Genomic DNA, 19087 nt, shown 5'->3' with positions numbered 1-19087 from the left:
TGGCCATATCCAGACAGTCCTTAGGGACACATGGGTGATAAGCAATGTCCTGTAATAAGGTCTGGGCCCAAGGAGAGTTTGGACCATCCTCCTCCACTGCCTTGTGGAGCTCTTTAAGATCTTTAGCTTCCCATGGATACCATTCCAAGGGCCAGATTTACCAGATACACTTGGGGAAGCAAATCCTGTGGCCCAGGGTCCGGGGTCCTGGGTGGCCCTTCCTTTCCAGGGTAGGCCTCCAATTAGGTTATTTCCCCACCCCTGGGCCCCTCCATGGAAGGTTGGTAGGGGTCCGGGTCTTGCAGGTCCCTCTCACAGGTTGCGTAGGGCGCCATACCTCTCCCTCAATCGGGGAAATAGGGTGGGGACCTAGGATCCATCCGGGGCACCTGAGTCAGAGGGGGTAACTTTCACCCTCATTTTCATTTCCACTGTGCATGTTTCAGTGCATTCTTGGATGAATTTGACACATTCCTTTTCCTTCTCACTTTTCAAGTCCTCCTTTATTCACTCTAGGCCTAATGCTGCCTCCTCCTCCTACTTCTGTGAAATAGCATTACCCATACTAAGGGTTTCACTTACCCTGTGAGACTGCTTAGCCGCCGCTGGTATCTTTTCCTTTCAAGCCCCACGTTGGGCGCCAGATGTTGGGTCTTCGTCCATCCCACAAAAGATGAATGGGGTCCAAGGGAAGGTAAGTGCGGCTGCTCCCCCGTTCCCAGGCCTCCCTTAGCCAGGGAGATAATCAGACACAGCAGGGAGTCAAGTGAAGCAGGAAATTCATTTATTAACTCAGAGCAAGCTCTTTTTTAAAGGAAAAAAGACCAGGTGTGCATGGGAGGGGAGGAAGAAGAACCTTATCATGCACCTAAGCTTCCACGGGATGGTTAGTCACGGAACGTAAAGCAAATTGGGCTCTGCCCACACAACTCCCCCTCAGAGCCATCTTTGCTGCCCATGTGCTCCACAATCAAAGACCTCGGAGTCAAATCTGACACACTAAAAACTTCAAAGGATGAAATAAGTGAAACCCTAGGTCTCCTTGTCACAGGCCAAAATTTTCTTAAAAGAGACCCAGAAACACAACAAATTAAACAAAGGTTGGACAAATGGGATTGCATGGAATTGCAGAGCTTCTGCATGGCAAAGGACATAGCTAGCAAGATCACCAGAAAGCCCACTGATTGGGAGAAGATCTTCACTAAACATACAACCGACAAGGGTCTCATATCTACAATATAACTGGAACTCACAAAATTAAATGCCCCAACAACAAATCCTCAAAGAAACAACTGCCCAATAAATAAGTGGGCTATAGACTTACAGAGGAACTTCGCTAAAGAAGAAAGAAGTATGGCCAATAGACACATGAAGAAATGCTCAACTTCCCTAACCATAAGAGAAATGCCAAACAACATTGTGATACCACCTCACTCCAATTAGAATGGCTATAACGAAGAACTCTAATAACAACAGATGCTAGAGGGGATGTGCACAGAAGGGAACCCTACTGCATTGTTGGTGGGAGTGTAAACTTGTTCAGTCACTTTGGATAGTAGTATGGAGGGTCCTCAAAAGACTCCACATAGTGCTCCCCTATGACCCACCAATCCCACTTTTGGGCATTTACCCAAATGATCACAAACAAGAGCACACTAATGGTACTAGCAAAGCTATGTTTATTGCAGCATTGTTTACCATAGCCAAGATTTGGAACCAACCCACATGTCCCACCGTAAATGAATGGATCAAGAAAATGTGGTATATATACACAATGGAATTCTATGTCTCCATCAGAAAGAATGGCATTGCCCCATTTGTTAAGAAATGGAAAGACTTGGAAAAATTATATTAAGTGAAGTAAGCAGTGCCCAAACAAACATAGGTACCATGGTTTCCTTTATTTGCATAAACTAGTATGCCTGACACAAGCAGAAAAGGTCAGATAAGTTGATGGTAGGTGAAATGAACTCCAAGATAAGGATTCAAATGGTTTTTCTTTCTTGCAATTGTTTCTAACATACTTATGATATGATTTCTTTGTTGCTTTGTATGTCCCTCCCCCACGGTATAACCCCTGATTTCATTGTATTTGAGGTTGATATAATTTGTGGAGGGGTAGGGCAAAAACAAACTGTTTATATAGGGATACAGCTGGACCCATTGCAATAATAAGATGTACAAGATGTTACGTCAAAAAATCAACTTTACAATTTGGCTGGGAGGTGGATTAGGAAGGGGGGGGGGTGATTTGAAGGGATTCAAAGGGGAAACAAAGGAGCAGGCAACAATGCTTGATAAGAAATATACTCATGAATGTTGAATGAAGACTGCGGAAATGAAGCTGGAGGCTATCAATTTTTTGCATAGATAGCAGTTTAGTGTTCCAGTGAACAGTCCTAGCCTAGAGAATCACACCAAGTGTGCGATCACTGTACAGAGAGTTTGGCCAGAGAGGAAAAATCCAGGCAGACCTGAGCACTTGCTTGCAGCTGTGGCAAGGCTTTGGTGGTGGCGGCCATAGCCACCCTACCTAAACACAGAGAATCCGGGACAAAGGAGCCAGACCCAGGGGCTAGTGGATTCTATTCAACACCAGCAAGAACTGGCAAGGAGCAAATATCTTCATCCTGCAGATCACAGACTAAAGATGGCCAGGGAACCAACAATCCAGCGTGAGTAGAACCCTGACATCCTCACTCCTTCTCAGGAAGCAGAGGGGGGAAGTCCACCTCTCCCCACCCCCAGCACCAGAGATCTCCATTTTTGATACTGAAAAAGGCCCGGCTGAGGAGCTAGCAACAACTCAGGCCTTGGATGAAAACTGGAGTCATTTAGCAGGTCACAGGAAGCTGACCTGACATTCCAGTCTTAGCTCCACCCAAGGGAAAGTCACCAAGCACAAGCAGAGGATCCCTGGCCCCCACAGGTGTGGCTTTCTTCTGGGTAAACAGAGCCAGAGGCTGCCCCTCCCTACAGCAGCCTAGAAAAACAATTGAAATTCAGTATACATAAACCCTGAGAATGGCTCTAGGCTGGGCTTTGTGAGTATATCAGAAGCTATCCCCTCGGGGAAAAGCTACTGTTTGGTGAAAGGCCTCAACTCTACCCAGAACCTAGCCTCATCACACCATCTCCAAACTAGAGGAAACAGCCATCTCCTTCTTTGCCATCTCCTTCTTTTGTGATAATCAAAGCAGATCTCCCTCCCACTGAACTAGCGAGGAGGAGGATCACAAAATCCTGGGTAAAGCAGAGCATTTTTCTGCCTGCTCAAACAAACTGACTTAAGTAACCAATCAAGACAGACCAGACAGTAACCACAAGCAGACCTGAGACTCCACCAAGAGATTGGTTAGGACACAAGGGAGATAAAAGATCTCCCTTTCGCACGCACCCCCTTTCCCAATCAAAGAACTCTTTTTTATACCTTTTTTTAATTTTTAAAAAATTTTTAAATTATATTTTAAAATTGTTTTCTATTAGTCTTTTTTGTCCTCGCATAATTTTTATTTTAGGTGTGTGTGTGTGTGTGTGTGTGTGTGTCTGTGTGTGTGTGTCTGTGTGTGTTTTAATCTCTACTGAGTTTTTGGTCCTTTTTTTCTTTTTTCTTTTTCTCTTTTTTTTCTTTTTCATTTTTTTCTTCCCTTTCTTCTTTTTGGGTGACTTAATTGCTGTTTTGCTCATCCTCAGATACATACCTGTCATCGATTATTAGACCTTATCTCCCTTGTGTACATATTTAACCCAGAAATTTATTACTCAATTCAAAACCTCTAAGGCTTAAATTCTTTAATAGTAGTATTATCTCCTCCTACCTATATAATTTTAAGAACTTTTATTTTTTAGCTTTTCTTCTCTCAATATCACTTCTTTACCCTTTCATAATTTTTGTGTTTCACTTTTTATATGTAAAGTTTTGTTTTTTCCATTTTCTCTTGTTTTTTTAAGTCTCTCCAATAATTCTTCCCAAGCTATTTCCCTCTCTGAAATTAGGACTTGGCCAAATACACTCTCTTTTTACCTACCTCATCCCTCTAATCCTACTTTTCCCCACATTTCTCCCTAAACCTAATAACTTCTCGTTTGCCAAATTCTTCTTTTCTGTTCTTAGCCCATTAGTACATAGTTGTTTAATGTTGAATAGATTGTATCTGTTGAAGTATGGAGGTTCCTCAAAAGACTTCACATAGAGCTCCCCTATGACCCAGCAATCCCAATTTTTGGCATTTACCCAAATGGTAACAAACAAGACCATACTAAAGCTACCAACACAACTGTTTATTGCAGCATTCTTTAAGAGAGCTATGATATGGAACCAATCCAGATGCCCCTCCGCAGATGAATGGATCCAGAAAATGTGGTATATATACACAATGGAATTCTATGCCTCCATCAGAAAGGATGACATTGACCCATTTGTTAAGAACTGGAAATACTTGGATAAAAGTATATTAAGTGAAGAAACCCAGGCCCAAAGAAACATAGGTCCCATGGTTTCCCTTATTTACAATAACTAGTGTATGTCTGACACAAGCAGAAAAGGTCAGATAAGTTGATTTTACGTGAAATGAACCCCAATATAAATATTCATATATTTTTTTCCTTCTTGCATTTGTTTCAAACATATTCATAAGATGATTGCTTTTTTGTGTTCTATGTCCCTCCCCACGGTATAACCCCGGCTTTCATTGTATTTGATATTGATATAGTTTGTGGATGGGAAGGGCAAAAGCAAACCTTTTAAATAGGGATACAGGTGGACCCATTGCAGCAATGAGATGTACAAGTCATTATGCTGAAATTCGAACTTTACAACTTCGGGCAGTTCGGGGAGCGGGTGGGGTGTGGTGGAAGATATGAAGGGAAGGGGAAACCAAGGAGGAAGTAATAATGCTTGATAAAATATATACTCATTACCTTTCCTCTGTAATTGTAACAACTCTGTATGGTATTTTCAAAAAAATTTTTAAAAAGGATATAAAATATTTTGATTTTAAAACATTATATATTTGTATATGTATATATATGTATGTATATATGTATATATATGAATATACATATATATATATATATATGTATATATATTCATTACCTTGCCCATTATCCCCTCTGTACGATATTTTCACAATAAATAAATTATCTGAAAAAAATGGTATCAGTCGATAGTGCATATAATTTTATTTTTCACTACAAACATAGAATGTAGTAAAAATTTTCGTAGCAATTACCGTGCACTAGGATGTGGGCAGATTCTATTGGAAATAATATACTGTGTTTACGTAGAGAATTTGAGCATCCAAAATTTTAATATGCTTGTGGTCCTAAAACCAATACCTTGCTGATATTGAGTGACAAATACAAATTCCTATAAGTACAGAAGTTTTCCTTGTATCTTTTCAATTTATATTTTTATTTTAAAGTTCCTGTGCAGATGGGTTACAGTTACATAAGTAAGGTAATGAGTCCATTTCTTATTGAGCATTGTTACCCCCTCCTTTGTCTTTCCCCTACCATTCCGCCCCTTCATACCTCCCCAACATGTCACTCCACGCCCCCCCCCCCATAGAGTGTCTTGTACATTTCATTGTTACAATGTGGCAACCTGTATCCTTTCCTTGTATTTTAAATGAAGAAATGCTGGCTTGATTTATGCTGATTCTACTGGTGTAGACGCACCTAAAATCACTCGCCAAGTGCAGGAGCACAAAATGAAATGCGTAGCAGAAACATTGGAACATTTCAGAGAAGATTAGCATGGCTCATGCACAAGGATGACAGGCAAATTCCTGAAGCATTCCATACTTTTACAACAGATGCTGGAGGGGATGTGGCCACCAGGGAACCGTACTGCATTCTTGGTGGGAGTATAAAACTTGTTCAACCACTTTGGAAAATAGTATGGAGGTTCCTCAAAACACTCCACATAGAGCTCCCCTATGACCCAGCAATCCCACTTTGGGACATTTACCCAAATGATCACAAACAAGACCATACTAAAGCTACCAACACAACTGTGGTATATATACACAATGGAATTCTATGCCTCCATCAGAAAGAATAACGTTGCCAAATTTGTTAGTAACTGGAAAGTCTTGGTAAAAATTATATTACGTGAAGTAAGCCACGTCCAAATTAACATTGGTCCCATGGTTTCCCTAATTTTCAATAACTAATATTTGTCTGGGTTAAGAAGACCAGATAGGATGATGTTAAGGGACATGAACCCCAAGATAGGGACACAAGTGGTTTTTTTCTTTCTTGCTATTGTTTCTAACGTACATATAATGTGCGATGTGATTTTTTTGTTTCTTTATATGTTCCTCCCTCCTGCTATAACTCCTGTTTTCACTGTATTTGAAGTTGGTACACCTACATCTTGTATATACACTCCTCTAATTCGTGGAGGGGAAAGAAAAAAACAAAATGCTTAAATAGGGGTACAGGTTGACACATTGTAACAATGAGATACACAAGACACTATGTTGAAAAATGAACTTTACAACTTAGGTGGGGGAAGAGAGGAGGGTTGTGTACTTGTGGAGGTGGGAGGGAAAGGATGGTAGGGGAAAAATAAAGGAGGAGGTAACAATGATTTTTAGGAAATGTACTCATTACCTTGCTCACGCAAATGTGACTCCTCTGTACATTATTTAGCTATTAACTAATATTATGAGGCAGACTGAAATGAGACTCCAGAGAAAGAGTCAGAAAGACTGATCAGAGAGACTAAAATTGGTCACACAAAGATTGGAAAATAGAATTCCTTGTACAACATATAAATCATTGAAAGCCTGCACATGTAAGGACAAGAGAGCAAAGTCCAGAAATGCACATTTTCTTAGAGATCAGCTATTGAATTATCAATGGAAATATTTGTATTCTTAAATACTTGACCACATGTGGGAGAAGGCTGAAGAGAAATAAAATGCCATCACTCTGTTAGGACGTCCAATATCACACTAGGAAGTAATCAATCACTGATTTGTAATAAAAAGAGAAAACAATTATTCCAAATGAAGGTTTCATTTCTTTTCCTGTAACAGTTCTTGATTTAGATGCTAGCAATTACCATACAATTGATCCAGTACCACAGCTGAAATGATATTGACCGCAGTATTCCCACATGAAGGAAAAGAGAAAATTAACAGATATCTGAAGAAATGACTTGAGGATGAAATGTTCTAATAGTGATATCTGAGGTTTTGACACAGGTGAAGAGGTGGATTTTCTTTTCTAAAAATTCCCCATTTTTAGCCTGGTGCCAGTGGCTCACATCTGTAATCCTAGCTACTCAGGAAGCTGAGATCTGAGGACTGCTATTCAAAGCCAGCCTGGGCAGGAAAGTCTGTGAGACTCTTATGTCCATTTAACCACCAGAAAACCAGAAGTGTCACTGTCCCTCAAGAGGTAGAGCACTCACCTTGAGTTGAAGAGCTCAGGGACTGTGCCCAAGCCCAGACTTCAAACCCATCGACCAACAACAACAAAAAATCTCCCTTTTCTTGGACTGCCTACATCTTTTCCTATCATTCAACAAAGAAGCCATTTTATCACCCACTAATATCCTAGCTACTGCTAATAGAATGATTTGGTATCGTTTTTTTTTGTTGTTTGTTTCTTTTTTTGTCCATCCTGCGACTTGAACTCTGGGCTTGGGCTCTGTCGTTGTCATCTACAAGACAAGGCGAGTATTCTCCCGCTTGGGCCACAGTGCCACGTCCGGTTTTCTAGCAGTTTATTGGAGATTAGAGGCTCACAGACATTCCTGAAAACTCTGGCTTTGAACAGTGATTCTCAGATCTTAGTCCCCTGAGTAGCTATGATTACTGGCCTGAGTCACCAGCACCCGGCATGTTTTGGTATCTTATGGCAAATGGTTCATATTTGGGGGGAAAAAAACAACTGTGGTAACATTTTTTCCAGTCCTTAAACTCTGGGCCTGGGCCCTGAACACGGTTATGCTGGTAGCTTTTATGTGAGCTTGTTGGATTACTGCCCATGAGGGGAATTACTGGGTCTTAAAGGAGATCTATGTTTAGTCTTTTCAGGAAACTCAGTACTGCATTCCACAGCGTTCTACACCAACAGTGTAATAGAGTTCCCAATTGGCTACATCCATGCCAGCATTTACTATTGATAGCTTCTTGATAAAGGCCATTCTAACTGGGATGAGGAATAATCTGTCTTGTTTACTTGTAGATTTGTGGGCACCTTCTAGCTACTATGAATGAATCCATGAAACCTATATTGCTCAGAGTCTGCATTCCTTTCTCTTTTCTCTTAGTATCATTTTCCCCAACCTTTCATTTTCCTTAAGACTAGTGAAAAGTCATCCTTTCTGATGGATGAATAGAATTCCATTATGTGTGTGTGTGTGTGTGTGTGTGTGTGTGTGTGTGTGTGTAAGATGAATATAGGCCCATGAGTTCATTTCTAAGACTTCTGTTTCATCTGTAATTTAGTAGTTCCATACTAAAGTTGAATTGTTTTCTCTACAGAATTGAAGAATATTGTTGGGATATGAGTATTGCATTTTCAATTTTGGGGGGGTCAGTATTGCAGTTTTTGCCATGTTAATTTTTTTCAGGCTTCATGATCATATGTATATTATGTTCAGAAAACACACATTTAGAACAAACAGAAGGAAAAGTGTCTGGCAGTAGTTCCAGAAAATTTACCCTCTTAGGCTGCAGGAAGCCTGTCTTCCCCTAGGCTTTTTTAAACTAGAAATATTCTTTTTTATTTAGTTACAAGAGTTTTCAGATTCAATTCTTTTTAAGAATCCTAACAACTAGGTTATGAATAGCCTTTTATAATTACCAAGCCTATTTTTGTCCTTGGCCTAGGCAAGTTCTACATAAGTCATCCAGCCCCCACCTCATCATTACAGAATGAATGATATTTCCAAATGCCTGAGAAGTTTAGCATGCTTTTATTTTCTTACTTTTTAAAATGGGGCTTGAACCAAGGACCAGGGCATTCTCCCTTTGCTTCTTCACTCAAGACTATAATTCTAACACTGGAGTTACACCTCCACTTATGCTTTCTGGTGGTTAATCAGAAATAAGTTTCCTGAATTTTCCTGCCCCAGCTGGCTTCAAACTATGAGCCTCAGATCTCAGGCTTCTGAGTAGCTAAGATTATAGGCATGAACAACTGATGCTCAGCCTTTGTTTTTTGTTGTTTTTCTTTTTATTGTGATTAAGTGATTACATAATTTCCCAAATTTCACACTATTGTGGGATCGTGATGCTCAGTTAAACTCACAAACACATTCTATCATTCCTGGAGCAAATTGTCTATCATGGTCTATAACATTTATGATTTCTATGAGCTTTGCGATACAGTTATTTCTTCCACATTGGGTGGTATGTACATTTCTTTTGTTTTGCATAGCATCAGCTGTTCCCTCTTTCTCATTTGTTCCCTCCCTCCCATTGCTGCCATTAAGTTGCTTAGCTCATTTTGGTCAATGTCCTGTGCAGCTAATTGGTCCCGTTGTTGTATGTTTTTACCTGATTCCCTCTAGTTCTGTGTCGTCTTCCTGGATCCCCTCCAGTGTACACATATATACCATACATATGATCAGCAGCATGGAGTTATTTAGTTGTGATTCAACCAGATGAGTGGAAGCTCTTTGTTTCTTAAGTCCTGTTAATTTTGTCGTATCACCTAACATTTTGGATTTAACATCCACTTATCAGGGAGACCATGTACCATTTGTCTCTTTGATCTTGGCTTACCTCGCTCAACATGATTTCTTCTAGCTCCATCCATTTCCATGAAAATACCATTATTATTTTGTCCTTTCTAATGTCTGCATAATATTCCATTGTGTATAGATACCACAATTTTTGGATCCATTCATCTGTGGTGGGGCATCTGGGTTGTTTCCATATCCTGGCTATTGTGAACAATGCTGCAATAAACATGGAGGTGCATGTGTCCTTTTATACTGGTTCCTGTTGTTCAGGATAGATGCCTAGAAGTGGTATGACTGGGTCCTATAGGAGGTCAATAATTAGCTTTCTGAGAACCCTCCAGACTGCTTTCCAAAGAGGTTGTATAAGTGTACATTCCCACCAGCAGTGTAATAGGGTTCCTCTTTCTCCGTATCTCCTCCAACATTTGTCGTTGGCTGACTTGTGGGCCATTCTGACTGGGGTAAGGTAGTATCTCAGGGTTGTCTTTATTTGCATTTCCTTCACAACCAGGGATGGTGAACATTTCCTCATGGGTTTCTTTGTCATTTTTATCTCTTCATCTGAGAAGTCTCTCTTTAGTTCCCTTGCCCATCTAGTAATTTGTTTGTTAGTCTTGGGAGAGATCAGTTTCTTGAGTTCCCTGTATATACTGGATATTAACCCCTTGTCTGATATATTGCTGGTAAATATTTTATCCCAATTAGTTGGTTGTCTTTCTAGCACGGTTGTGATAGCTTTAGCTGTTTAGAAGCTTTTTATTTTAAGGTAGTCCCATTTGAAGAGTCTCTCCAATTTGCTTTGACCCTGGAACTCTGTGCAGGAAGTTCCTTCCTGTGCCTATAAGTTCAAGTCTCCCTCTTACTCTGTCCTGCAGTAGTTTCACAGATTCAGGTTTGATGGTAAGGTCTTTAATACATTTTGAGTTGATGTTGGTGCATGGTGATAGGCTGGGGCCCAATTTTAGTCTTCTGCATGTGGCCGCCCATTTTTCCCAGCACAAGTGGTTGAAGAGGCTGTGTTTCTTCCATTGTATGTCTTTGGTTCCTTTGTCAAATATCAGCTGACTGTACGCATGTAGATTTATTTCTGGATCTTGTATTCTATTCTACTTGTCTTCAGGTCTGTTTTTGTGCCAGTACCATGCAGTCTTTGTTATTATAGTTCTATAGTAGAGTTTGAAGTTCGTCATGGATATCTCTCCCATGTTGTCTTTATTTCCTAGAACTGTTTTGGCTATTCTAGTTCTTTTGTTATTCCATATGAAATTTTGGACTGTTTTCTGTATTTCAGAGAATACATCTTTGGGATTTTAATAGGAATTGCATTGAATTTGTATATAAATTTTTGCAGTATTGCCATTTTCACTATATTAAGTCTGTCTATCCAAGAGCATAGGAAGTCTTTCCATTTCCTAGTGTCTTCTGTAATTTTTTTCTTTAACTTTTTATACTTTTCATTAAATAGTTCTTTTACATCTTTGGTTAGGTTAATTCCAAAATATTTAATTTTTCGGGAGGTTATGGTGAATGGGGTTGCTTCCTTTATTTCCTTTTCTGCTTGTACATTGTAAGTGGACAGGAAGGCAACTGATTTTTGTGGGTTGATTTTGTCTCCTGCTACTTTGTCGAAGTGATATATGATTTCTAAGAGTTTGGGAATGGAGTTTTTGGGATATTGAAAGTATAGTATCTTGTCATCTGCAAAAAGGGATAGTTGAACTTCTTCTTTCCCTATGCGGATCCCTTTAATGTCTTTTTCTTGTCTTGTTGTCCTGGATAAAGATTCCAGAACTATGTTGAAGAGGAGTGGAGACAGTGGGAATCCTTGACTTTTTCCGGATTTTAAGAGAATTGGTTGTAGCTTTTCCCCATTAAATATAATATTGGCTATTGGTCTTGTCATAAGTGGATTTTATTGTTTTAAGAAATGTTCCTTCTATTTCTATTTTCTCTGGAACTTTTACCATGAATTTATGTTGAATTTTATCAAAGGCCTTTTCTGCATCTGTGGAGATAATCATGTGATTCTTGACCTTGGCTCTGTTGATGTGTTGGGTACGTGTTTTGATTTTTCCCATGGCATCCTTAATCCTGTTAATATGGGTTTCTTGTCTTCTTTTTTAAATTAAACTTGCCAATGGTCCATCAATTTTATTTATTTTTTTCAAAGAACCAGCTTTTTTGGTTAATTTTGGCTATGATTCTCTGATTCTCTAATTCATTAATCTCTGCTCTTAGTTTGGTTATCTGGCTCCATCTACTAACTTTAGGTTCCATTTTTGCATGTTTTCTAGCTGTTTTAATTGCAACATGAGATTATTTAAGTGGTCTGTCTCTATTTTCTTGATGTGGGCACTGAGGGCAATAAGTTTGCCCCTCAGGACTGCTTTTGCTGTGTCCCAAAAGTTTCTTTTAGAAGTGTTTTCATTTTCATTGAGTTGTAGGAATTTTTTAATTTCTTCTTTAAACTCTTCCATTACCCAGGCATTGTTTAGAACTGTATTGTTCAATTTCCATGTTTTTGAATAATTTTTGCAATATACTTTCTTATTGAGAACTAGCTTGATTCCACTGTGGTTAGATAGGATACAGTGGATTATGTCAATCCACTTGTATTTGCTTAAATTCCTTGCATGAACTATGATATGGTCTATTTTGGAGAAAGTTCCTTGAGCTGCTGAGAAGAATGTGTACTGTGTTTTTTTAGGGTGAAATACTCAGTAGATGTCAGTTAGTTGCACTTGAAGTATGGCGTCATTTAATTCAGTAGCTTCTTTGCCAATCCTCTCGTTGGCAGACCTGTCCTTTGGAGAGAGTGAGGTGTTAATGTGTCCTAGCATTATCGTATTGGGATCTATTTTATACTGTAAGTTTGAGAGTATTTGCCTAACATGTCTGGGTGCACTAATGAAAGTTGATGGTGGTAATATCCACATCTTTGATTGTTCATTGTATTAATATGTAAAGTCTGTCCTTGTCTTTTTGTATTGATTATAATGAAAAGTTTATTTTGTTAGATATCAGGATTGCTACACCTGCTTTCTTCCTGGGGGAATTTGACTGGTAGATCAGTTTCCAACCGTTCACTCTGAATTTGTTTGTACGTTTGGCTGAGAGGTGGGTCTCCTGAAGGTAACAGTTTGTATGTCTGGCTGAGAGGTGTGTCTCCTGAAGGCAACAGATGGATGGATCATGTTTTCTGAGCCAATCTGCAGTTCTTTTTCTTTTGATTGGTGAATTAAGCCCGTTATTATTAAGAGATAGTATAGAGAGATGCATTGTGGTCCCTGTGATTCCCTATTTTCCTAAGGTTTTCTTCTTTCCTTTCCTCCTGTGCTTCCTCAGTTAGACTTCTATTGATGCCTGTCTGGGTCCAGGTCCCTGTTCCTGGTTGCTTTCTTCAGGTTGTGTCCCCCCTCTTAGAATTCTTTGTAATGCTGGCTTAATGTTTATGTATTCATTTAGTTTTTCTTTGCTATTAAAATTTTCAGTTCTCCATCGAATGTGAATGCTAGCTTTGCTGGGTATATCAGTCTGGGTTGGCAGTTATTGGGTGTCAGGGCTCGTATGTTACTTTCCCAGGCCTTTCTTGCATTCAGTGTTTCTGTGGAGAGATCTGCAGTGATTCTAACTTTTTTCCCATTGTAGTATAGCTCCTTTTTCATTTTTGTTGCATGCAAGATTGTTTCCTTATTATTCAGATCTACCATTTTTACTATAATGTGTCTAGAAGTGTTTCTCCTGGGATCTTGCTTGCTAGGTGTTCTATAGGCTTCTGTTATGTAGGTAAGATGTTCTTTTTTGAGATGGGGAAAACTTTCACTGATTATTTTGTTGAATAGGTGTAACATTCCCTTGCTTTGATATTCCTCACCTTTGTCCATTCCAATTATACAAAGGTTAAATTTCTTGACACTATCTGCTTGCTCTTGAATTTCCCTTTGGCATAATTTAAGTGATTTTTCCACATCTGTAATTTTTTGGTTCAGTTGGTGTATCCTGTCTTCTGTATCTGACACTCTACATTCCATTTCGTTCATTCTGTTAACTGTGGCTTCCATTGTGGTTTGCATGGAAGAAATGGACCCATTTATGAATTCTATGTTCGCTCTCAAACTACTGATCTCACCTTTTAATGAAGTGTATACTGCCTCTATTTTTGCACTTATATCACTTCTTAGTGAGGTGTGTGCTGCCTCTATTTTTGGGTGTACCTCCTGTTTTAGATCCTGCATCTCTTTTTTTTTTTAAATTTAATTTAATTTTATTTGTGAACATACTGTACAGAGGAGTTACAGTTACATGGGAAGGATAATGCGTACATTTGTTACCAAGCATTGCAGCCTCCTCCTTTGTTTACCCTTCACATCCCTTCCCAGCCTCCCCCCTCCCCCCCTAATCCCAATCCTTCTCCTTCCCCCCCTTCCCCCCCTTGCCCCCCCATCCCCGGCACCAACGTTGTAAAGCTCGTTTTGGACATGACAACTTGTACTTCTCATTGTTGCAACAGGTCCACCTGTATCCTTAAACAACTGGTTTTTCCCCAACTGCTAAACAAGTTATACTGACATCAAATATAGTGAAAGCAGGGGTTATACTGTGGGGGAGGGACATACAAAGCAACAAAGAGATAATCTTATAAATGTGTTAGAAACACATGCATGAAAGAAAAAAACATTAAAATACACATCTAAGGGCTCACTTTCCTGACATCACATTATCTGACCTTTTCCGCTTGACTCATACTACAAATAAGGGAAACCATGGGACCTACGTTTCTTTGGGCTTGGCTTACTTCACTTAATATAATTTTTTCCAAGTTTTTCCATTTCCTAACAAATGGGGCAATGTCATTCTTTCTGATGGAGGCATAGAATTCCATTGTATATATATATATATACCACATTTTCTTGATCCATTCATCTACTGAGGGGCATCTGGGTTGGTTCCATATCTTAGCTATAGTAAATAATGCTGCAATAAACATAGTTGTGCTGGTAGCTTTAGTGTGGTCTTGTTTGTAAACATTAGGGTAAATGCCCAAAAGTGGGATTGCTGGGTCATAGGGGAGCTCTATGTGAAGTCTTTTGAGGAACCTCCATACTGCTTTCCAAAGTGGTTGAACAAGTTTACATTCCCACCAACAATGAAGTAAGGTTCCCTTCTGTCCACATCCCCTCCAGCATCTGTTGTTGTTAGAGTTCTTGATTTTTACCGTTCTAACTGGAGTGAGGTGATATCTCAATGTTGTTTTGATTTGCATTTCTTTTATGGCTAGGGATGTTGAACATTTCTTCATGTGTCTATTGGCCATCCTTCTTTCTTCTTCAGAGAAGTTTCTCTTTAAGTCTTTAGCCCACTTTTTATTGGGCAGTTGTTTCTTTGAGGATTTGTTGTTGGGGGGTTTAATTTTTTGAGTTCCAAGTATATTTTCGATATGAGACCCTTGTCCGTTGTATGGCTAGTAAAGATCTTCTCACAATCCGTGGGCTTTCTATTGATCTTGCTAGCTATGTCATTTGCCATGCAGAAGCTCTGCAACTTTATGCAATCCCATTTGTCCAACCTTTCTTTGATTTGTTGTGTTTCCGGGTCTCTATTCAGAAAATTTCGGCCTGAGCCAAGGAGACCTAGGGTTTCTCCTATTCCATCCTGTAATGTTTTCAGAGTGTCTGCTTTGAGTTCAAGGTCTTTGATCCATTTGGAGTTGATTCTGGTGTAGGGTGATATATAAGGATCTAGCTTAATTTTCTACATGTAGTTAACCAATTTTGCCAGCACCATTTACTGAAGAGGTTGTCTTTCATCCACTCTATTGTTTTAGCTCCCTTATCGAAGATTAGATGGCTATAGGTCTGTAGGTTCATTTCTGGGTTTTCAATTCTATTCCATTGGTCCTGAGGTCTGTTCTTATGCCAATACCAAGCTGTTTTGATTACTATGTCTTTATACTAGACTTTGAAGTTTGGTATTGATATTCCTCCAGCAGTGTTCTTTCCATTGAGGAGCGTTTTTGCTATTCGGGGTCTTTTATTGTTCCATATGAATTTTTGGATTGCCTCTTCTATTTCCTTGAACAATGAGGGTGGAATTTTGATAGGTATTGCGTTGAATTTGTAGATAGCCTTGGGAAGTATGGCCATTTTCACGATGTTAATCTTTCCAATCCAGGAGCATGGGAGGTTTTGTCATTTTTTAAGTTCTGTGTTGATTTAGTTTTTCAAGATTTTAAAGTTTTCATCATAGAGGTCCTTCACTTCTTTAGGTAAGTTAATTCCTAAGTATTTTATTTTTTGTGGGGCTATTACAAATGGAGTTGCTTTCCTAATTTCAGCCACACTTTTCTCATTGTTGGCATACAGAAAAGCCATTGATTTTTTGGGGTTAATTTTATAACCTGCTACTTTGCCAAAGTTTTGAATCAGCTTGTGTAATTTGGGAGTGGAGTCTATGGGATTCTTTAAATACAAGATCATGTCATCTGCAAAGAGGGAGAGTTTTATTCCTTCTTTCCCTATTTGGATCCCCTTTATGTCTGCATCTTGTCTTATTGCTGTAGCTAGGCATTCTAATACTAGATTGAAGAGAAGTGGAGAGAGTGGGCATCCTTGTCTTGTTCCTGAGTTAAGAGGAAATGGCTTTAGTTTTTCACCATTGAGTATAATGCTGGCTGTAGGTTTGTCATATACAGCCTTTATTGTATTGAGGAATGTTCCATGGATTCCTAAATTTTCCAAAACCTTCATCATAAAATGGTGTTGGATCTTGTCGAATGCTTTTTCTGCATCTATTGAGATAACCATGTGGTTCTTATTCTTGCTCCTGTTGATGTGATGAATAATATTAATTGATTTGCGTATATTGAACCAGCTTTGCATCCCTGAAATGAATCCTGTTTGATCGTGGTGTATGATTTTTTGGATGAGTTGTTGAAGTCGGTTGGCCAAAATTTTGTTGAGAAGTTTTGCATCAATGTTCATCAAAGAAATGGGTCTATAGTTCTCTTTCTTTGATGAGTCCCTGCCTGGTTTTGGGATGAGGGTTATGATGGCTTCATAGAATGTGTTCGGTAGTGAGCTTTCTCTTTCAATTTCATTGAAGAGTTGGAGGAGTACTGGTGTGAGCTCTGCTTTGAAGGCCTTGTAAAATTCCGCTGTAAAATCATCTGGTCCTGGACTTTTCTTAGCTGGGAGGTCTCTTATTGCTGTTTCTATTTCAATGCTGGATATGGGCCTGTTAAGCGGGTTTAACTCATCTTTCTTTAGTTTTGGCATGTCAATATTTGCTAGGAAAAGGTCCATTTCTGTGAAGTTCTCAAACTTATTAGCATAAAGTTTTGAGAAGTATTCCCTTATAATGTTCTGAATCTTGGTTGTTTCCGTCGTGATGTTTCCATTCTCACCTCTGAGTTTATTAATTTGGGTGTGTTCTCTTCTTTTTCTGATAAGATTTGCTAAGGGTCTGTCAATTTTGTTAATTTTTTCGAAGAACCAACCCTTTGTTTTGATGATTCTTTCTATAGTTTTTTGGATTATAATTCATTTAATTCTGATTTAATTTTGATTATTTCTTTCCGTCTACTGGATTGGGGTTTATCTTGCTGCTCTTTTTCAAAGAGGTTTAGATGTGTCATTAAATTGCTAGTTTCTGATCTCTCCAATTTGTTGATGTAGGAGCTCAGAGCTATAAACTTGCCTCTGAGTACTGCCTGTGCTGTGTCCCAGAGGAGCTGGTAATTTGTGTGTTCATTTTTGTTGAATAGCATGAACATTTGAATTTGCTTTCTAATCTCTTCCATGAACCACTCATGATTCAGCAGTGTGTTGTTCAGCCTCCATGTGATACCGGACTTTCTTTGGTGGCTTTTGGTTTTGAGTTCTAATTTTATTCCCTTGTGGTCAGAGAGAATGGAAGGTATAACTTCAATGTTTCTGAATTTAGACAAGTTTGCTTTGTGGCCTAAAATGTGGTCTATTTTAGAAAACGTTCCATGTGCTGCTGAGAAAAACGTGTATTCTGTTAAGTCTAGTTGATCTATGCAACTGTTTAGATCTGCGGTTTCTCTGTTGAGTTTTTGCCAAGTTGATCTATCTAGTGGGGAGAGTGGTGTGTTAAAATCCCCAACAATTAATGTCTTTGGATCTATATGGGATTTGAGGGAAAGTAGTGTTTCTTTGATAAATTTGGGTGCTCCATTGTTTGGCGAATAGATATTTAGAATTGTACTATCCTCCTGAAGGAGAGATCCTTTAATTAGTATGTAGCGACCTTCTTTATCTCTTCTCACGAATTTTAATTTGAAGTCTATTTTATCTGATATTAGGATTGCAACTCCCGCCTGTTTATGGGGGCCGTTTGCTTGGTAGATTTTGTTCCAGCCTTTAACATTGAAAATGTGTTTGTTTTTACGGGCAAGATGTGACTCCTGCAGGCAGCAGATAGAAGGGTCTTGTTTTTTAATCCAACTAGACAGTCTATGTTACTTAATTGGAGAGTTCAGTCCGTTAACGTTAAGAGGTAGGACTGAGAGGTATTTGAGAGTTCCGGCCATGCTATCCACCTTCTTGGGGGCTGCGAAAACTGGGTTCTTCCTATGGTTTTTGAATTCTCAGTTTGGGTGCAGTTTCTTGGCCTTTGTTGCGGTCTTGTTGGTTTTCTATGTGTAGGACATCTTTAAGAATCTTTTGTAGGGCTTTTTTGGTGGAGATGTATTGTTTCAATTTTTCTTTTCTATGGAAGGTTTTTATTTGGCCTTCAGTTATGAAGGAGAGTTTAGCTGGGTACAGTATTCTTGGTTGATAGTTGTTTGTTTTTAGGGCATGGCATACATCGTTCCAGGTTCTTCTTGCTTTGATTGTCCATGCTGAGAAATCTGAGGTGATTCTAATTGGTTTCCCTTTGTAGGTGATTAACCTTTTCTCCTTGACAGCTTTAAGGATCTTTTACTTGGTCTGAGTTGATCCTGTGTGGATTATAATGTGACGGTGGGATGTCCTATTCTGGTCTGGTCTATTTGAGGTTCTAAAGGCTTCTTGTATCTGAATAGGCCTATCTTTTTGCATGTTTGGGAAGTTCTCTGCTAGGATCCTGTTAAACAAATTTCCTAGACCATTAACTTCTGTTTCTAGGTGCTCCTCTACACCCATTATGCTTAGATTAGGCCTTCTGATGGTGTCTTCCAGGTGTTGGATAGATCTATCATACTTCTTGGACTTGTCTTGGATGATTGTATGTTCTTTCTCTATAATATCTAGGCTGTCTTCAATCCCTGAGATTCGATGTTCTGCATGGTCTAACCTGCTGTCAAGACGCTCTACTTTGTTTTTTATCTCTTTTCCTTCTAATTGGTCAGCTTTGATGGCTTCAAGTTCTTTGTTGAAA

General features: G+C 39.1%; 1 non-coding gene across 1 annotated transcript; it reads left to right on the top strand.

Annotated features, from left to right (window-relative positions):
• The first annotated feature begins 5705 nt into the window (after positions 1-5705).
• LOC122127511 lies at positions 5706-5809 on the top strand. Its single transcript, XR_006151186.1, has one exon. It is a non-coding gene; the product is annotated as a U6 spliceosomal RNA (small nuclear RNA).
• Positions 5810-19087: the final 13278 nt, after the last annotated feature.

The sequence above is a fragment of the Dipodomys spectabilis genome, unplaced genomic scaffold (assembly GCF_019054845.1).
Source record: "Dipodomys spectabilis isolate Male_0828 unplaced genomic scaffold, ASM1905484v1 ptg000301l, whole genome shotgun sequence".
NCBI classification, from domain to species: Eukaryota; Metazoa; Chordata; class Mammalia; order Rodentia; family Heteromyidae; genus Dipodomys; species Dipodomys spectabilis.
Note: the sequence above shows the minus strand (reverse complement) of the source record. Positions and strands in the feature narration are given on the sequence as shown.